Here is a 19069-nt window from a genome sequence, read left to right as displayed (position 1 = left end):
AGGGGGAGTGCAGAGTGGGGACCCAAGATCCATCTGTGGGCAACTGTACAGTCTGGGGCGGAGACAGTCAGGGTGTAGTGTAGCAACAATGAAACATACAACTTTGCTCTAGTTCCTAAATGCTTCCTCCTCCACTCACCACCACCACTATCATGATCCCAATTCTACCTTACAAATCTGGCTAGACCAGAGGATGTACACTGCTGCAGATAGGAACTGGGAACACAGAGAATCCAGGACAGATGATCCCTCAGGACCAGTGCCAAGAGTGGGAGGGTGGAGGGAAGGTGGAGTGGAAAGGGAGAACCTATTGCAAGGATCTGCATATAACCTCCTTCGTGGGGGATAGACAACAGAAAAGTGGGTGAAGGGAGACTTGGACAGTGTAAGATATGACAAAATAATAATTTATAAATTACCAAAGGTTCATGAGGGAGGGGGGAGCAGAAAAATGAGGAGCTGATGCCAAGGGCTTAAGTGAAGAGCAAATGTTTTGAGAGTGTTGAGAGCAGAGAATGTACAAATGTTCTTTACACAATTGATGTATGTATGGATTGTGATAAGAGTTGTATGAGTCCCCAATAAAAGGATTTTTAAAAAAAGAAAGAAAGAAACTGGAAGACAAGAACGGTTTATCCCTAAGACACTGGTAGAAGCCTGGCTCTCTTACCCCGGTCACCACCACGTTTGTAGTGTAGAAGTCCTAAGGACAGAGGATATTTGTCTTAAGGGTTTTTGTTTTGTTTAGTTTTATTTTGAACTGTGTGCAAGGAAGAGTTGCTTGTTTTCTGTACCTTTTAAAACTACCATTAGCAAGAGGTGTTAGGGTCTTCTGCTTGCCAGGGACTTTTCTGGAACATCTACTTTGATAGTAATCTTAGATAATTACAGTAACACAGGGTGAGACCCCCAAACTCATTTCAAAGACACATACTGGAGGGAAAATATAAAATTAAATTTTCCTGGTATGGAGAATCTTTTGGACCCACTAATTCCTGATCCAAAAGAGGTAAAGATGATAAACAGATCAATCACATAGGAGGAGGACTGCAAGGGCTTCAGCCCACCTCTACACTGAATGCAATCACTATCTCAGTTCAGATGTTGTCAGCCAGGGACTATTAAATAGTTATGGAAAAAATGCTCCCATTTATAGTACAGGTGTTCTTGGAAAAACACATCTGAATGTAAAGTCAAAAGGTGTTAAAAAGCTTTGTCAAGCAAGAGAGGATCCAGTTAGCTAAAACTACAGGTGCCAGTCTGCTCTGATGAGATGCCCCAAGGAAACCTTTGTGGAGAATCATTTTCTCATCTGAGCACAATACCCTTTGGACTTCGAAGCCACTCTGGATGGAATAGGCATGTAGGTTACACAGACCAATGCTGACTACCAACCTGCTGCACACAGACCACCCATCCCATAAGAACTTTCCAGAATACAATACAAGGAGGGATCCTCTGACCCAGAATCCCTTCTGGTCCTCCCCTTCAGAGGCCTGGGAAGTGTCCATTTTGGTGAATACTGGTGTTTCGTTTTATTGGGTACCAATAGGAGTACTTGTAATGCACAGCACGGGTTCCACTTAGAGTTGTGGAGAGCCCACTCACTCCAACCCTACTTACTGACTCCATCACCTCCGGCTAAAGCCAAGCAAAGAAGCGCAGCTTAACAGAAATGCATCACCAGCAGCGATCTTCAGCCTCCATCTTCTGAAAACACACCGGAGGCTGCACGAAGAAAAGGTGACTATCTGACTTCATTTAACTGACTTTCTCCAATTTGTGCAAAGACGGAAACCAGAAACTCCTTTGTGCTCTCTCCTCGAAGGTCCCGCACCCGGCATGAATAATATCTACATTATCACCAGCTTTATTACCTGCATATTTTAGGCAGATCTTTTATGTCTCATGCCCTTGTTCTTTGGTCTTTTGGAAAAATGATTTAACTCTTTTCCTTATTTGTTCTTTATAAAGAGATCTATAGTTCCTCTGAGTATGGAGACATTTCTGCTACTCAAAAATTTTAATTAACGTAACTCAGAAGCAAAAAAAGTTGTACCTGGAGGAAAAAGGGGATTTTGTTCAGCTCTGAGTGCAGACAGCAGTAACATCATATTTTCATTTACGATGAGAGACATTCGCCATGGTGGAATGTGGGGTACATTTTCACTTGATAGATATTTTCTTGACATTTTTGTGAATGAAAATGAAAATTAATGTGGAACATGATCCTTGGAGATAAAACGGGGCTGACGTTAACAAGAGCTCATTCTTCTTGAGGCCTCGGCCCTAATAATTGGGAAAAGCTGAGATTTTAACATTGGCATGTCTCCATACTCAGTTTTATTTCAAGCAATCCTGTTAGTGATCTTTTCCTTCACTACCTAGGAGGGATTAGTCCTCTTTATGCACACATTAGACAGTAATTAGACAAGAAACTTTAATTCTTTTTTCTACATGACACACTTTACATTTTTCCTGCTTTAAAAAAGATATAACATGAAAAGGGTATTTGTTTTATTTAGACACCACTTTGATTATGCACACACATATAAGAAGGGGCCTCAGAAAGTTTTTTGGGGAAAATATAGCTAAGTAACAATGGATTTTTCCATGAACTTTTTGAAGTCCCAGAATACACATACATGCAGATGATAGGCAAGGGATTGTTAATGGAAAGTTGCTGAAATCCAAGGTACAATGCTATGAAATTCCAGTCTAGCCTACAACCTTGAAAGAAAAGGTGTGAGAACACATCTTAGAAAGCCAGTGGAAAAATTGGAGAGGGTTTCTCTGGGAAAAGGTGTTTCTCTTCAGCTCAAATCAGCACTCTAACTAAAACCTGAAGGGAACTTTTTATTTGAACCCTGCAGAGTTCCTTCACTGAGCAAAATGTTAAAAGACCATTGAAAATAGTCATTTAGATGAATAAGAAATTATTCCTGTTTAAATGAATCAAGCTCACTGTAATTATATGTGTCAGAGTAGAACTGTGCGCTATAGTGTTTTCAATGGTGGTTTTTGAGAAGTAGACCACCTGACCTGTCTTCCAAGACTGAACATTATGAAGCTGGACAATATGAAGAAGAACAGGTCATCAGGATTGGAGGAAGTTGTATCAACAACCTGCGCTATACAGCAGACATACGTTTCTTGGTAAACATCCAGTGTACTTGCTGATGATGATTAAAGATTGCAACCTTCAATATGGATTGCAACTGAATGTAAAAAAAACAAAAATCCTTCCATGTGGGCTTTGCTGTTTCTCAGTTAGATGACCACGTGTTTATCTTCAAGCCTATAGGACCCCCAGATTCTATATCTTTTGATAGCCAGGAACCATCAGCTTTCTTCACCACATTTTCTTCTGCACCCCCTTTGTCTTTAGCAATTGTGTTGGGATAGGTTGGTGTGCTTCTTCCATGTGAGCTTTGTTGTTTCTCAGATAGATGGCCACCTGTTTATCTTCAAGCCTTTAAGACCTCAGATGCTATATCTTTTGATAGCCGAGCACCATCAGCTTTCTTCACCACATTTGCTTATGCACTTGCTTTGTCTTCAGCGATTGTGCCACGACAGGCTGGTGTGCTTCTTCCATAAGATATGACAAAATAAGAACAATTTATAAATTATCAAGGGTGCATGGGGGAGGGGGAAGTGGGAAGGAGGGGAAAATGAGGAGCTGATACCAAGGGGTCAAGTAGAAAGCAAATGTTTTGAGAATGATGAAGGAAACAACTGAACAAAGGTGCTTGACATATGGCTGTATGGATGGCTTGTGATAAGAGTTGTACGAACCCCCAATAAAATGATTAAGAAAAAAATTCTCACAAGTGGACCATTAGGTAATTTCATGACAAATAGAGAAAAGAATGACATTGTCAAGGGTTTCATCTTGCTTGGTTCCACAATCAGTGCTCATGGAAACAGTTGTCCGGAGCACAATTGATTCATTGCTCTGGGTACATCTACTGCACGAGACCGCTTCAAAATGTTGAAGAGCAAACGTGTCACTTTGGAGACTAAGGGATGTTTGACCCAAGCCACGGTATTTTCGATCACCTCATATACATGTGAAAGTTGGACACTAAATAAGGAAGGCAGAAGATGAATCAATGCATTTGAATTATTGTTCAGACAAAAAATATTGAAAGGCTACGAAAAGAATGAGTACATCTGTCTCAGAAAAAATACAGCCAGAAAGGTCCTTAAAGGCAAAGCTGGCAGGACTTGTTCGCACATACTTTGGACATACTTTGTTCAGAGAGACCAGTCCCTGGAAAAGAACGTCATGCTTAGTAAAGTGGAGCAGCAGCAAAAGAGAAGGAGACCCCTTGATGACACGGACTGACACAGTGGCTGCAACAATGGGCACAAACATAAGAGCAGTTGTAGGAAGGGTGGAGGCCCTGGCAGCGTGTAGTTCTGTTGTACAGAGGTTCGCTGTGAGATGGAACCAAGTCGACGGCATCTACGAACAGCCACAACATCAAATGCACCAAGACCCCAGCCTCCATCCTTTGAGCTAGCAGCTAAGGGTGTTGGGGGGCCTCTCAACGACTCCTAAGGCATATGTAGTTCCTGCCTATTCAATTTATCTTTGTACTGGAGAGATGCTGAGAGGGAGAAAAAATGAGAGATTCTCTAAATCATTATTAGGAAAATATGTAGGTTAATGATCCTTTAATTCATTAAAAGACTGTTGTTATGAAATGTTATAAAGTCAGCTCCTACATATACACCACTATTTCTGATGCATAGCAGAAAGAAACATTGCGTCACACCCGCCTCACAATCGTTGCTTTATCTGAGTCCGTTCTTGTAGCCACTGTGCTGATGTAGCTCTTGGAGGCTCTTCCCTCAGACCCGCTACGTTTCTAAGCCGAGGAACATATCCTTCGCTGAGAACATATCCAAAGTAAGCCAAAGGAGATTGTGCTGTCTTTGCTCTAAGAAACAATCTGGCTACATTTCTTCCAAGACAGGTTTGTTCTTTTTTCTTACACTCCATATTCAATATTCTTTGCCCAAGCCTCCAATCAAACGCACCAGTCCTTCTTCGGGTATTTTCTTTAATTGGTGCTCAACTTTTGTATGTATATGAAGCAATGGAAGACACCATGACTCAGGTCAGCTGTATATGAATCATCAAATTGAAATCTTGGCTTTGTAAACATTTTAAAGAGATATTGTGTTGCGAATTTCCCAAAGTAATATGTTATTTAGTCTCTTGGCTGCTGCTGACATGGGTATTAATTGTTGGTCCTAGATTGCCATTTATCATGGTATTTTTTTATTAGTTCAGTACTTTTTCATGTTACAGGTTGTACATTATTACAATCAAGTACTCTATACTTTGCATTTGGGATATTATTCATAATTTGTATGGTCCACACAGTTGAGTGCCTTTACATAGTTAGTAAAACACAAGTAAACATATTTCTGGTGTCCTCTGCATTCAGCACAGATTCATCTGACACCAGCATTGATACCCCTAGTAATCCACCCTCTTCGGAATTCAGCTCGACCTTCTGGAGAGTCTGATGATATTTAGTTGCAGCAGTTTTCGAATTCTCTTCAGCCAAACGTTGCTACTGTGTGAGATAGATTAGATTGTTTGATACTCTCTGCTTTTTGGTTGAGTCCCTGTATTTGGAAGGCACAAAAGTATTAAATTGTTCCAGTCAGTTGATCAAGTAGTTATATTCTAAATCTATTTAAGTGAATAGATGAGTACAACCTTCCACAATTCCTTTTATTTGTCCAAGTATCTCGATGGGTATTCAGTTAACTCCCGGAGACTTGTGTTTCACTAATGCCTTCCGTGTAGCTTTGACTTATTCCTTCAGTTCCATCAGTTCTTGACCATCTGTGATCTCCTGTAAAGTTTGAACATCAACCATTAAAAGATGTCTTCTTAGGGGCCATCCAGTTACTTCCAACTCCTAGTGACCTATGTGCAACAAAATGGCATACTGGTCCCATGCAAACCTCACAGTTGTGACAGTTGAGCCCATTTTTGTAACCACTGTGTCAAACCATCTCATTGAGGATCTTCCTCTTTTTTTGCTTATACTCTACCTTACCAAATATGATACTATTTTCTCAGGAAGTGGTTCTTCCTGATGACAAGCCCAAAGTATAAAAGACAAAGTCAATATCTTTGCTTCTAAGGAACATTCCTTCTATACTTATTCCAATACAGATTTGGTTGTTCTGGAAATCCAGAAGATATTTAATGTCCCATGCCAAATATATCCATTCTTCTTTGGTCTTCCTTTTTACACTGTCAAATTTTTGCATATTATGAGACAAGTGAAAAATCCTATGGCTTAGTACACATTTTTGTTCAATGTCGCTTTTAACATTTTAAAGAGAACTTTTGTAAAAGATTTGCCCAGGAAGTATGTCCATTGATTTCTTGACTGCTGGCTACTTCCATGGGCATTGATTGTAAGTTTTAATAAAATTAAATCCTTGGAAACTTTAGTATTTTCTCCATTTATTGTGATGTTGCTTATTGGTCCTGTTGTGGGATTTTTTAAAAAAAAAATTTGAGGTGTAATCCATACTGAAGGCTGTAGTCTTTGATCTTCATCAATAAACACCTCAAGTACTCTTTGCTTTTAACATTGAAGGTGGTTTCATCTTTGTATTTCAGATAATTATGAGTTTCCTTTCTATGTGGATGTCACATTCTTTCTCATATCATCCAGCTTCTCAGATTATTTTCTCCGTAGAGAGACTGCATAAATACGGTGAGTAGATAAAGCTGTGACTCGCACCCTTCCTGGTTTTTCCCCATGCAATAACACATTGCTTTCGTTGCGACGACTGCCATTTGGTCCACATACAGATTACACATGAGCAGAGTTGTTTTGAAATTCTCATGCTTTGAACTGTTATAAATGATGTGTTATGACCCACACAGTATAATGCTAATTATAATTAGTTATGACCCACACACATTTGCACAGTCAGTAAAACATAGTCAAAGATGTCTCTTTTATTCTCTACTTTCAGCCAAAGACACATGGGCAATGATGTCTTTGTCCTCATCTGAATCTGGCTTGAATGTCTGGCAGCTCCCTGTCCATGGACTGCAGGACTCCATTGTCAATTATCTTCAGCAAAATTTCATTTTCTGGTGATGCTAATGATATTTTTCAGTAATTTCCACATTCCATTGGCTCACATTTCTTTGGAATGGCTGTCGTTGTGTATCTTAGCCAGGCAGCTGTCTTTCAAATTTCTTGCTATGGACAAGCGAGTGATTCTAATAGTGTATTTGTGTGTTGAAACATTTCAATTGGTCTTATGTTCATTCCTAGACCCTAATTTTTCATCAAATTTTCAAAGTGTAAAGAATAAATTGCTCTTTTTTAAAGCCTCTACTTGTGATATCATCACTGGGTAATTAATTTTGTGGTTGTGATTAAGTGCCATCCGAATCATAGCCAGTTCTGAATCATAGCGACCCAATGTACAACAGTACAAAACACTGCCCCGTGCTGTGTCACCCACTCAGCTGTTCTTATGTTTGAGCCCATCTGTCAATCCATCTTGTCCAAGTATTCTTTTGTTGTCCCACTACTTGACCAAACATAATGTCCTTCTCCGAGGTCTAGTCTCTCCTGACAACATGTCAAAGTACATAAGCTGAAGTCTCACCATCCTTGCTTCTAAGGAGCACTCTGATTGTACTTCCTCCAAGACAGATTTGTGTGTTCCTTTGGAAGCCCCTAATACTTTCAAAACGTTTCGCCAGCATCGTAGTTCAAATGCATGGACTTTCCTTCCGTCTTCCTTAGACAATGCCCAACTTTCACATGCTTATAAGGGGGTTGAAAATATCGCAGCTTGTGAAGATTTACCCGATGCAACACATCTTGTGATCTCTTGACTTCTGCTTCCGTGAGCAGTGATTGTGGATATCCTGGACAACTTCAATCTTTTTTCCATTTATCATGATACCCATTTGTGAGGCTGTGAGGACTTTTGTCTTCTTTACATTGAGTTGAAATCCATACTGAAGGCCACACTCCTTGATCTTCGGCAGCAAGTGCTTCAAGTCCTCCTCACGTTCAGCTAGCAAGGTTGTGCCATTTGTGGATCACAGGTTGTTGATGAGCCTTCCTCAAATCCTAATGCCACATTTTTCTTCACATAATGCAGTTTTTCTGATGAATTTTTCAGCATACAGATTGAGTAAGTATAGCGAGAAGATGCCACCTTGGCACACATCTGTCCTGATTTTAAACCATGCAGTACACCCTTGTTCGGTTCACACAACCCCCTCTCGAGGCACGTCCAGATTCCATGTGAGCACACTGCAGTGTTCTGGGACTCTCATTCGTCTCCCGGCTGTCACAGTTGTCATGGGCCACGCAGCCAAAGGCCTCAGCGTAGTCTTTCTGGCGTTCTGGTCTTTGAGTCTATTTCTATCGGACATCAGAAATGATATCCCTTGCCCCACCTCCTCTTCGGAATCCGAGTGGAACCTCTAGCATCTCCCTATCAACGTACTAATGCCACCTTTGTTGGACGATCTTGGGAAACATTATTTGCATGTGATATTAATAATACTGAACAATAATTTAAGCATTTTCTTGGTCACCTTCTTTGGACTAGGCACAAATATGGATCTTTTCCATTCAGTTTGCCAAGCATCAGTCTTCCACATTTCCTGGCATAGATGAGTAAATGCTTCCACTGCTTCATCAGCTCGTTGAAACATTTCAATTGGTGTTTCATCAATTCCAGGAGACTTGTTTTGGGCTAATAATTTTAGTGCAGCTTGGACTTCTTCCTTCAGAACTATTGGTTCTAGCTTATAACCTCTTGAAATGGTTGAATATCAACTATTTCTTTTTGGTACAGTGACTATATTCTTTCCATCTTCTTTTGTTGCTTCCTGAACCATTCAATAATCTTCCCACAGAATCTTTCAATATTGAAAATTGAGGCTTGACTTTTTTTAGTTCTTTAGTTTAAGATATACTGAGGGTGTCTTCCTTTTAAGTCTTCTAACTCTAGGGCTGTGCGTATTACATTATAATATTTTACTTTGTATTCTTGAGCTGCCCTTTGAATTTTTCTGTTCAGCTCTTTGGGTTCGCTTGTTTCTTTTACACTGTCTCTTTTATTAGTTGGGATTTAATACATGTATCACATCATTCCATAATTCAATCGCATCAAGTAGAATATACAGTTGCTACCACAATCCATTTCCTTGACATCATCTCAATTTTACACCCAGCCTCCCACTACCACTGTACCCTCCCCTCCCTGAACCCCTTATCCTAATTGTTGTCTCTGTAGGTTCATCAAGCCTGGGTTTCATAGACCGAAAGAGGGCAAAGCATGGAACACAGCTCTAAGTGGGTGACCTCCATTGACATAATACTTCTGAGACACACTCTACTATGAACAAACAAAACAATACAAAGCAAAAATGCAGAAAGTTTGGAAACCAGATCAGGTCTAGCCTGCATCATAGGGGGGTCTGCTGACAAAGTTTCAACTGTGCCGGTCTAATCTATGCCTTTGATCTTCTATACTCCTCTCAATCATCTGTTTGTGACCACTTTCCTCCCATCCCTCAAATTTAGATGGGGGGAGTTCTCCAGAGGCTTATTTCCTAGGTAGTTCCACAAATGAATCTTGGGCTCTGTATTAGTCTGGGTACTTTGGAGAAACAAATCCACAGCAACTCACGTATAAGAGAGAGTTTTATGCAAAGAAAATGTGCATCACGAAAACATCCCAACCCAATGCTGCCCAAGCCCACAAGTCCAACATTAACCCATACCCAACACCAGTCCACAAAGTCCTCCACCTCACAAAGCAGAGGCAATGATGCCGACTGCAGGAGGAAAGCTGAGTCAGTGAACGTGTAAGCATCTCAGCACTGGCAGGGGTCTCCACATGGCTGCTCCAGCACCCAGGGCTGCATCGGGATAGATCCATGCGGCTTCTCCTTGGGGATGTCTTGTAGGAAATCCATCTTGCAAGCTGAAGCAGGGAACTGCTAAGGCAGCTGCACCCGACGCAACCATCACAAAACAAGAGACCCGAGAACTAGAAAGGCGAGGCTTCACCACCCATTTATCCCTCCGCCTTTCAACCAGCACCACATGTGATTATCGGCCAGGCTGGCACAATTAACTAACTCAGGCTCCCACTGTCATCCGTTGCGTTCTGCACACTGGATTCACACTATTTAGGCTCTGATACCCATCCCTCCTTCAACTTCTGATTTTATGGATTCCAATCCTTCGGTGGCTGGTAATGGTGTGCTTCTTCCATGTGGACTTAGTTGACATCTCACTTAGATGGCTGCTTGTTTGGAGAAAAGCCTTTGGGACCCCAGATGCTATTTATCAGATAACCGGGCACTGTCTGAATTCTTGCCACATTTTTCTATACCACCCGTACCTTCTGTGTTCCCTTCCTGAGGGTGAGTATTGAACAGTTCCATGATGTAAGAACTATTTGTTCTTAAGTTGGAGCTAGGATTTAGTGTGATCCCCAAACCCATTCCTGGATCTATGGTTTTTCTGTTTGTTTTGTTCGTAATTTGCTGTAACTTGGGAGTTAATACATATATCAGTCCACGTTCAGCTCTTTGATTTCATCTTTTCTTCCAGGTGCCCTAGCTGCTCTATGATCAAGAGCATGTTACAGGGTCCCTCTAACGTCACCTCTGATCTTTTCTTTCTCTCCTTTCTTTTTAATGCCCATTGCTTTCTTTGTGCATGATGTTCTTGATGTCGTGCCATAGCTCACAATGTCCTCTGTCATTAGTGTTCGATGCAGCAATTTGTCTTGAGCTGTTCTCAACATCCAGGTGGCATAGACTGAAGGTTCTTATATGGGCTTGTTTCCATTTTCACAAGCTTCCTGCGAAGCTCGGAGTGAGAGGCGCTGGTCTATTCCACAGTCAGCCTCCGACCCAGTTTCGGTTGCTGACATTGAGTTTCTCCATCTCCCCACAGGTGTGCTCCGTTTGAGTTTCTCCATCTCCCCACAGGTGTGCTCAGTTTGATTCCTGTGTTTTCCCTCTGGAGAAGCTCCCATGCATAGTCACCTTCTGTGTTGAAAAAAGGTGTTTGCAATGAACAACTCCCTGGTCATGCAAATTCTATCATGTGATCTCTGGCGTTATTTCTATCGAGGCCATATTTTCCAACTACGGTTCCAACCCTTGTTGTTTCCAACGTTTGTACTCCATTCTCCAATACTTATCAATGCGCCTTGATGGACTGTTTGATTAACTTCAGACTGAAGATTTGGGGAGAATTCTTCAACTTCTTCATCAGTAGCTTTTGTGGTTGGTGCATACGTTTGAGTAATAATTGTACTGATTAGATGCACTTAAATGCAGATAGCTACTACCCTCTCACATCTATTGAGTTAGACTGTAAACCTAAAAACAAATAGATCATAAACTTTAGAGTTTATTTCTGCTCTTTTTAATCGATTACTATATAATTCTTATTATTGTTAATTGGATGTGGAATCAAATGTTTGCAAGGTAGAACTGCTCACTGAATTGTTAAAACGACGACCATTTAGAAGCATATTACCAGGCTTGAGATATATATGAATATATATATACATCATGATCTATATGTATACATATCATAACATGTGATATGTATATGGCATACATATATTGTGTCTTCACACATATGTATGCTCATTGTGAAGATACAATGTGTATATGCATTATGTGTATATATATATATATACATGCACACATATATGAATATGAATACATAGAGAAAAGTTTTGCCTGGCTTTGATATCAGTGTTTATTAGTTATATCAAGGTTATATATTGACTTTGGAAATATTTATTCCTGGTCTATTTACTTAAATAATTTATGTAGATTCTTTTTTAAAAAAAATCAATCATTTTATTGGGGGCTCTTGCAGCTCTTATAACAGTCCATACATCACTTGTATCAATCACATGTGTACATATATTGCCATCATCATTTCGAAAACATTTTCCTTCTACTTGAGCCCTTGGTATCAGCTCCTCTTTTACCCCCACCCTCCCACCCTCGTAAACCCTTGATAATTTATAAATTATTTTTATTTTCATATTTTGCTCCACCCACTGTCTCCCTCACGAACATTTCTGTTGTTTATCCCCATGGGGTTGGGGAGGGGTTATACATGGATCATTGCGATTGGTTTCCCCTTTCTCCCCCTTCTCCCCCCACCTATCCCCTAGCCTTGTGCCATCATTACTCTAATGATTGGTCCTGAGGGGTTTATCTGTCCTTGATTCTATGTAGTGGGAGCTCTTATCTGTACCAGTGTACATGCTCTGGTCTAGCCAGATTTGTAAGGTAGAACTGCGGTCATGATGGTGAGGGGAGGAAGTATTAAACAACTAGAGGAATATGTGTGTTTAATCAGTGCTATATTGCATCCTGGCTGGCTCAGGTCATCTTTGTGACCCTTCTGTGAGGGGATGTCCAATTGTCTACAGATGGACTTTGAGTCTCCACTCTGACCCCCCCTCATTTGCATCCAAATGGTTGTTTGTTTGGGAGTCTTCCAGTGACACCTCGGGATCACACAGACGTTAGAGCTTCTGCCGTGGTGGCACTGTTGCTTCTCTGCTAGATGGCCGCTTGTTTATCTTCAAACCTTTAGGACCCCAGACACTATATCTAGTAATAGCCGGGCACCATCAGCTCTCTTCGCTTTAGCTTATGCAGGTTCTTATTAGTTTACTTTGAAAATCTGTTAGTATTCACCACTAAAGTCCCTGGAGTTCCAACTCCTCTTTGTGTTACTAAATAAATAGACTTATTAAATAAAATTCTTTGTTCCGTATATATCTCTATTGAAATTTGCTTTTCCTTATGATTTGCTCAAGCCCATGTATGTTTTCTCATTTAGTGGCGTACGCCCCTCATTGTATTTCCTTAGAATCCATTTAGTTTCTGGCAAAATAATCATGCCCTCTCTTTTATTATTGTTTTGAATATACATTTGTTTTGTCTTTTAATTTGGGGTAGGTTATCTGTGTGAAATGAAGATTTATCAATTATGTAGGTCTTTTCAAAGAATTAAGTTTAGATTTTTTCATCATTCTCCATTGCCTGTTTTCTTGAGTTCAGTGATTGTCACTAAGATCTTCGTTATTTCCTGCCACTGCCTACTTTTGTCATTTGCTCTTCTTTTTGTAGCTTGTGGTGGCATAAACGTAGATGATTAATTTTAGATTTCTCTTGCTTCCAAATATATGTTGAAAGTGTGAAATGTTCTCCTGACCATGACGTTAAGAGCAGCTCATAAATTCTGATACATTGTGTTTCATTTTCATCCAATTCAAAGTATTTTCTAATTTCCCTTGTGATTTCTCTTTTGACTCATGAGCTATTGAAAAGAAGATTGGTTTGTTTCCAAATACTTGAAGTCATTTCCACATTTCTTTTGGTTGTTTAATCCCAATTAGTTTAGAACACATATTTTACATTTTTCAAGTTAGTTTAAGTTTATTTAAACTTGTGTTTTGGCCTGACATTTGCTTTCTACAGGAGAGTGGTCCATATGCAATTGAAAACTATGCATATTCTGCTGAAAATTAGGTGTACATGTGATAATTAATACTAGTAGGCTTAATAATAAGTATATTATATTTTCAATAAGCAAGGGTTAAATTGGTTGAAAATGTTGTTAGAATATTTTATATTGTAACTTATTCTGAATTGTTCATCTATCAATTACTGAGAAAGGTTTATTTATATCTTCAAGTATAATCATTCAAGTGTTCATTTCTCTCCTTAATTCTGAATATGTCTGCTTCATGTAATTTGGCTCTCTATTATTTGGGTTCATATACAAGTGTAATCCTAATATCTTCTGAATTTATTAAATCTTTCATCATTATGAAAGACCCCTTTAATTTATAGTACTATTTTAACATTAAATCTATTTTAAATATTAATATGATCACTTCAGCTTCCAAAAGTACAGCATGGTGTAACTGTTCCCATTTTTTAATATACATAATTTCTGTTCCTTTGAACCAAAAATTTGTCTCTTGTAGAAAGCATACGACAGGGTCATCCCCAACAACAACAGAAACAGAAAATGGGCAAAAGTTCTACAGGACAGAGTTTTCATAGAACGCCTTTTTCCTGCCAGGTGAGTATTGGACACAACTCACTCTGAGTTAGTGCAACCGGCGGCATCACCTGGGAAGGCTTTCTCTGGTCACAGTGATTTTTTTCCTAAAAGCAGTTTCGCTCAAACCTCGTTTTTTTTTGTGATGGTCAATTTAAGAGAACAGCATGCAGCTGTGAAACTTTAATTCCTGCTTGGCAAAAATGCCTCAGAAACTGTTGTGATGTTGCACACAGCATCCAAGGACAGCGCCATGGGCAAAACTCAAGTGTATGAGTGGTTTTCTTGTTCCAAAAAAAGGTGAACTGTCCATTGAAGACACACTTCGTTGTGGATGTCTCATCCTACAGAACAGACAAAAATGTCAGCAAACATCCATAGACTTGTGCTCGAAGACTGACGAAGGACCAACGGAGAGAAGAGCAAGTTGTCGGGACTCTCTCTCTTGGAGCGCAGTTAAGCACATTTTAACAGCAGATTTGGGAATGAGAAGAGTCGCTGCAAAATAGGTGCTTTGGGTTCTGACTGAACAGGAAAGTGTCGAGTGGAAACATGCCGTTCTTGGAAAGAATAGCTGGAAGTGACCCAAACTTGTTTTCCAAGGTCAGCACTGATGACAAGACATAGCGCTATTCCTAGTACCCCAAAAGCAAACATCAATCAGCGGTGGAAGATGCCCTCACGACTTCACCCAGGAAAAGCTCATCAGGTGAAATCAAAGATGAAAACGATGCTCATTTGGGATTTTGTTTGTTTGTTTTGTTTTGTTTTTTGATGTGAGGGAGATCGTGCATTGGAGTTCATTCTACCAGGTCAGATGATTAATCAAGTTTTCTATTTAGGGGTTCTGTAAAGATCGCATAAGTACGTGTGACGAAAAACACTTGATTTGTGGCAGACAGGGACTGGTTTTGCCACCACATCAATGCACCTGCTCATGCAGCCATCTAAGGGCACTAGTTTTGGACAAAAGACAGCATGCCTCTCTTGTCCCACACAACTTACTACTCATCTGACCTCACTCTGTGTGACTTCTTTTTGTATTCCGTGAATGGGAGGGGCCTGAACGGACTGCGATTTGAGGACGTAGAAGAGATGAAGAAAAAAAATGAGGGGCCGCCATCAACCATCCAAACAGATGAGTTTGAAAAATGTTTCCAAGAATGGAATCACAGATTTGACAAATGCATTAAGTGTAATGGCGAGTACTTTGAAGGAGATAAGATTATTTTGTAAAAAAAAAAAAAAAAAAAAGGCTTTGAAAAAACAGTCTATTTTGGGGTGGATATCCCCTCATATTTTATATGCTCGTGAAGATACATTGTTGTTAAGAGTATTCAGTGTTGGATTTTGTTCTTTAATCTGTATAACTGAATAAACCATGCACTGTGCTCTAGCATTGTTCCTGCCCTATCTAAGCTTCTACTGCGAAGTTTGTCAAACGATTTTTACTGCTTGATATATACAAATCTAAACATGTCTTAAAGCACAGGGTAATTGCCCTTGAGTATTCTCTCATTTTTTAAAGTGTTATTGTAAAACTATAGCTATTTTGAAAGCAAAAAATGAACTGTATAAGAATACAGAATAAGTACACAGCAAACATTTACTTAACTCATTCATGAGGGAACCAACGAGGCTCTAAAGATGGTTCCAGGAACAATCAGAGAGACTGACAACATGCAGGCAGGCACTGAAAGAAAAGAAAGCTTACTAGATTGGATGCCTAGTTGCCTACCCTCCAGGGCAATAAAACTACCATTTATCATCACACACACACCAGATGGATTCAAAAGGTAATTATAAAAATTGCATTATCTTTTATCTCTGTTTTTCCATGAACTGTTGAAGCTTCCTTGAGTGTGTGCGTGCATGTATGTTTGTGCGCACAGAACTGGATAAAAACGATTTGAATATTTATTGTACAACATTTTATAACATTATTTCAAAGAATCTGGGAATTTAGCAACAACAAATCATACTTAATGAAATTGTTATTTGGTACACATGTTAGACGAGACTTCCGGATATCCTCTTAGTATTTTGCCTTAATTCAAGTTTTGAGTATTTTTCATCAATACTTTCCTCAGATCTTCCAAAGAGAAAGCCCATTCCAATCTAAGGATGTATGCATATCTCAAATATATCCTGAGTAATAGAACCACAAGGAATAGTTGATAAGTGTCAATGTGTTGAATCTTGGGACAAATTGAGTTGCAAAACTTTCAAATCAAATCAAGCTATGATTCTATAGCAAACTTGTCGTTGTTTAACCTTATCTAGCTATTATTTTGCTTTTTGTGATTTTCCTTATTGTGGTTTGGCATGGATGACTGATATCTCTGATGCTGGCTGCACTTTGGGCTCTGATTGAGATGCATTGTTTAGGGAGGGAAAACCTCACTAATATCTAAAGGACTTTGCAATGTCAAAACTTTAAACTCTTCTTGCTGAGTGTTTTTCACAGCCACCAATATGATTCATATAGTGGTAAGGACATTATGAATAAAATGGATTTTAAAAATGTAAAATCCTCACATTTGATTTCCTAGTATTATTGCTTTTCAAAAGATTCTCATGAGGCAAGTCCTCTGTGGTCACGTCCACCCCCTCAAATATTCTATATTCAGGAAAGGTCAACAGAGACCAAGTCTTATGCGGGAATGTCATCACTTTTGCAAGGTTTATGGTCCTTCTTCCTGTCACCGTACCGAGACTGTAATTTTGGCAAACAAGTTACTTTATTTCAGTTAGACACCGTTGGCCTGAGCGTAACCTTGGTAAGGGTTGAAGCTAATCAGTACAATTGGAAACTGTGGAGGAAAACAGAGGGTGACATGTCTGTTTTCCAGAAGATATACTTAGCATCTCTTTTTCAGACACAAATATTCACTGTGGGTGCTTTTTTTTGCTTTGGTTTTTAACCTGTGTTCAGATATACAGGTCAAGAAGGAGCAGGATTCATAAAACTAAAGGTTTGAGACAGGCAAAATTGTCCGAGCAGCGCGAACAACACAGCAATGGCCTCAGAAAGAATGTTGGAGAGCTGAACGTGATACATGATCAGAGATGAGTTCCCCAGGATGGAAATCAACGAGCTAGGGCTATGATGCTAAAAAAGATTGTGTTGAGAGTTATGTGTAGTGATCATGTTAGGATTATTGACAAGAGACTTGTGATATAGTAAAAGCTTCAGATTACTTCGATTGAATGAGAAATGAGAGGAAGCTCTTGGAGAACTTTGATAAAACAGGGAAAGAAATCAGGAAACAGTGGGTTAAGAGGTAAATAAAATGCATATAGTGGCACAGTGAACATGATATTTCAAGAAACATGAGAGCAAATTTTTAGAAAAGGAAATGGAGGTATGGCTTACTGCAGACGCACAAACAAGAGAAAGCTTCCTTTTTTTTTTTTTTACTTTTATTTGTCTTTTAGGAACAGGAAATATGAGAGTCTTTGTACATTGATGGGTAAAAGCCAACACACACAGAGAGAAATCCTAACACCCTGAAATAAGAGGTGTTTGAATAGAGAAGGCTGTTGAAGACATGGGAAGGAAGAATTTAACTTTTTAAAGTATCCATTACTGGCCAATCACATTTCATGCATTATCAAAGATAAAGGAACATGAAGGCTTAGAAAACTCAAGCAACTGGTCCCACATGCAATTCGCTGCCATCGAGTTTGTTCCCACTCCCAGTGACCCTGTTCTGGGTAGAATTGCCTCTGTGCGCTTCAGAGACTGTAAACCCTTAAAGGAGTAGTGAGCTCATCTTTCTTCTGCTGAGCAGCTGGTGGCTGTGAACTGCTGACCTCGTAGTTAGCACCCAATACGTAAGCCCCTGGCCGCCGCTGAGGCAACCAGTAAATCGCTTACAGTTCAAAGGGGGATCGGAATAGCCCCATTCCATTGCCAAAATCATAGTGCAGGTTTTGTTTTAGTGAAAAGGAATAGAGACCCTTCTCCCTTTTGAAAAGTGGAGGGTAAACATTTATAGCTGTCATCACAATGGAACCCCAACTCATGGTGACCCCTGCACAATGGAGTGGGACAGTGGTGAACTGTCAGCCTTACTTTGGCTGAGTTTTCCAAAGTACGCCATCGGCTCACTCTTCTAGTCTCCCTTAGCCTGGAAGCTCTGCTAAAACAGCAACACTCGAGCTTCCACTTGCGAAAGTTTTGCCAACATTATGGGGGACATAGCTTACTTCAAGGATCCCTTGTCCACTGCCATTGAGTAGATTTCCATTTATAGGGAACCTACAGGACAGTGTAGACATGTTCCATGGGGTTTCTGAGACAGTGAATCTCTCTGGGAGCAGATAGCGTCGTTGTTCTCCTGGGGAATGGCTGATGGGTTTAAACTGCCATTGTCACGGCCATTCAAACCCTATGGAACAGTGCTCAGGCAAATAAGGGATCTCTTTCAGTCAAATCAACTCCGTGGCAACTAACACTACCACTTTATTCATACCAAAATTGTCTTTTACTGCAACATTTCTAGAAAACAAATGCTTGGGAATGATATAGAAAGAATTACTCATGTAATTCCGCTTAAACTGGAGCAAAGAGTCCTGCGAGCTGTGTAGACACAGGCTCAACTGCTACCTGCTCATTAACTGACAAGTGGTTGGAGCTCATCAATCACTGGGTGGGAGAAAGACGCAGCGATTGATTACACCCTTGGAAACCCTCTCTGAGCTGGTTTTATTCTGTCTTGCAAGGTTTCCTGTGGGTTGGAATCCACTTGTAACAATGGATTAAGGCAGATGATAAGGTTAGAATATTTACCAGAAATTGACTTCTTCTTTCGGTTTGAAGCAGCCTCAGTCAATGGCCTGGATTCCGGTGGCACTCAGGAGGGAAGCCACCAGAGCTCGCCTGATTGCTGGAAACAAGTGCTTTCATGGAAAAA

This window comes from Echinops telfairi, unplaced genomic scaffold (genome assembly GCF_000313985.2).
Source record: "Echinops telfairi isolate 266 unplaced genomic scaffold, ASM31398v2 ScPeMD7_2565;HRSCAF=3150, whole genome shotgun sequence".
Classification (NCBI taxonomy): Eukaryota; Metazoa; Chordata; class Mammalia; order Afrosoricida; family Tenrecidae; genus Echinops; species Echinops telfairi.
Note: the sequence above shows the minus strand (reverse complement) of the source record.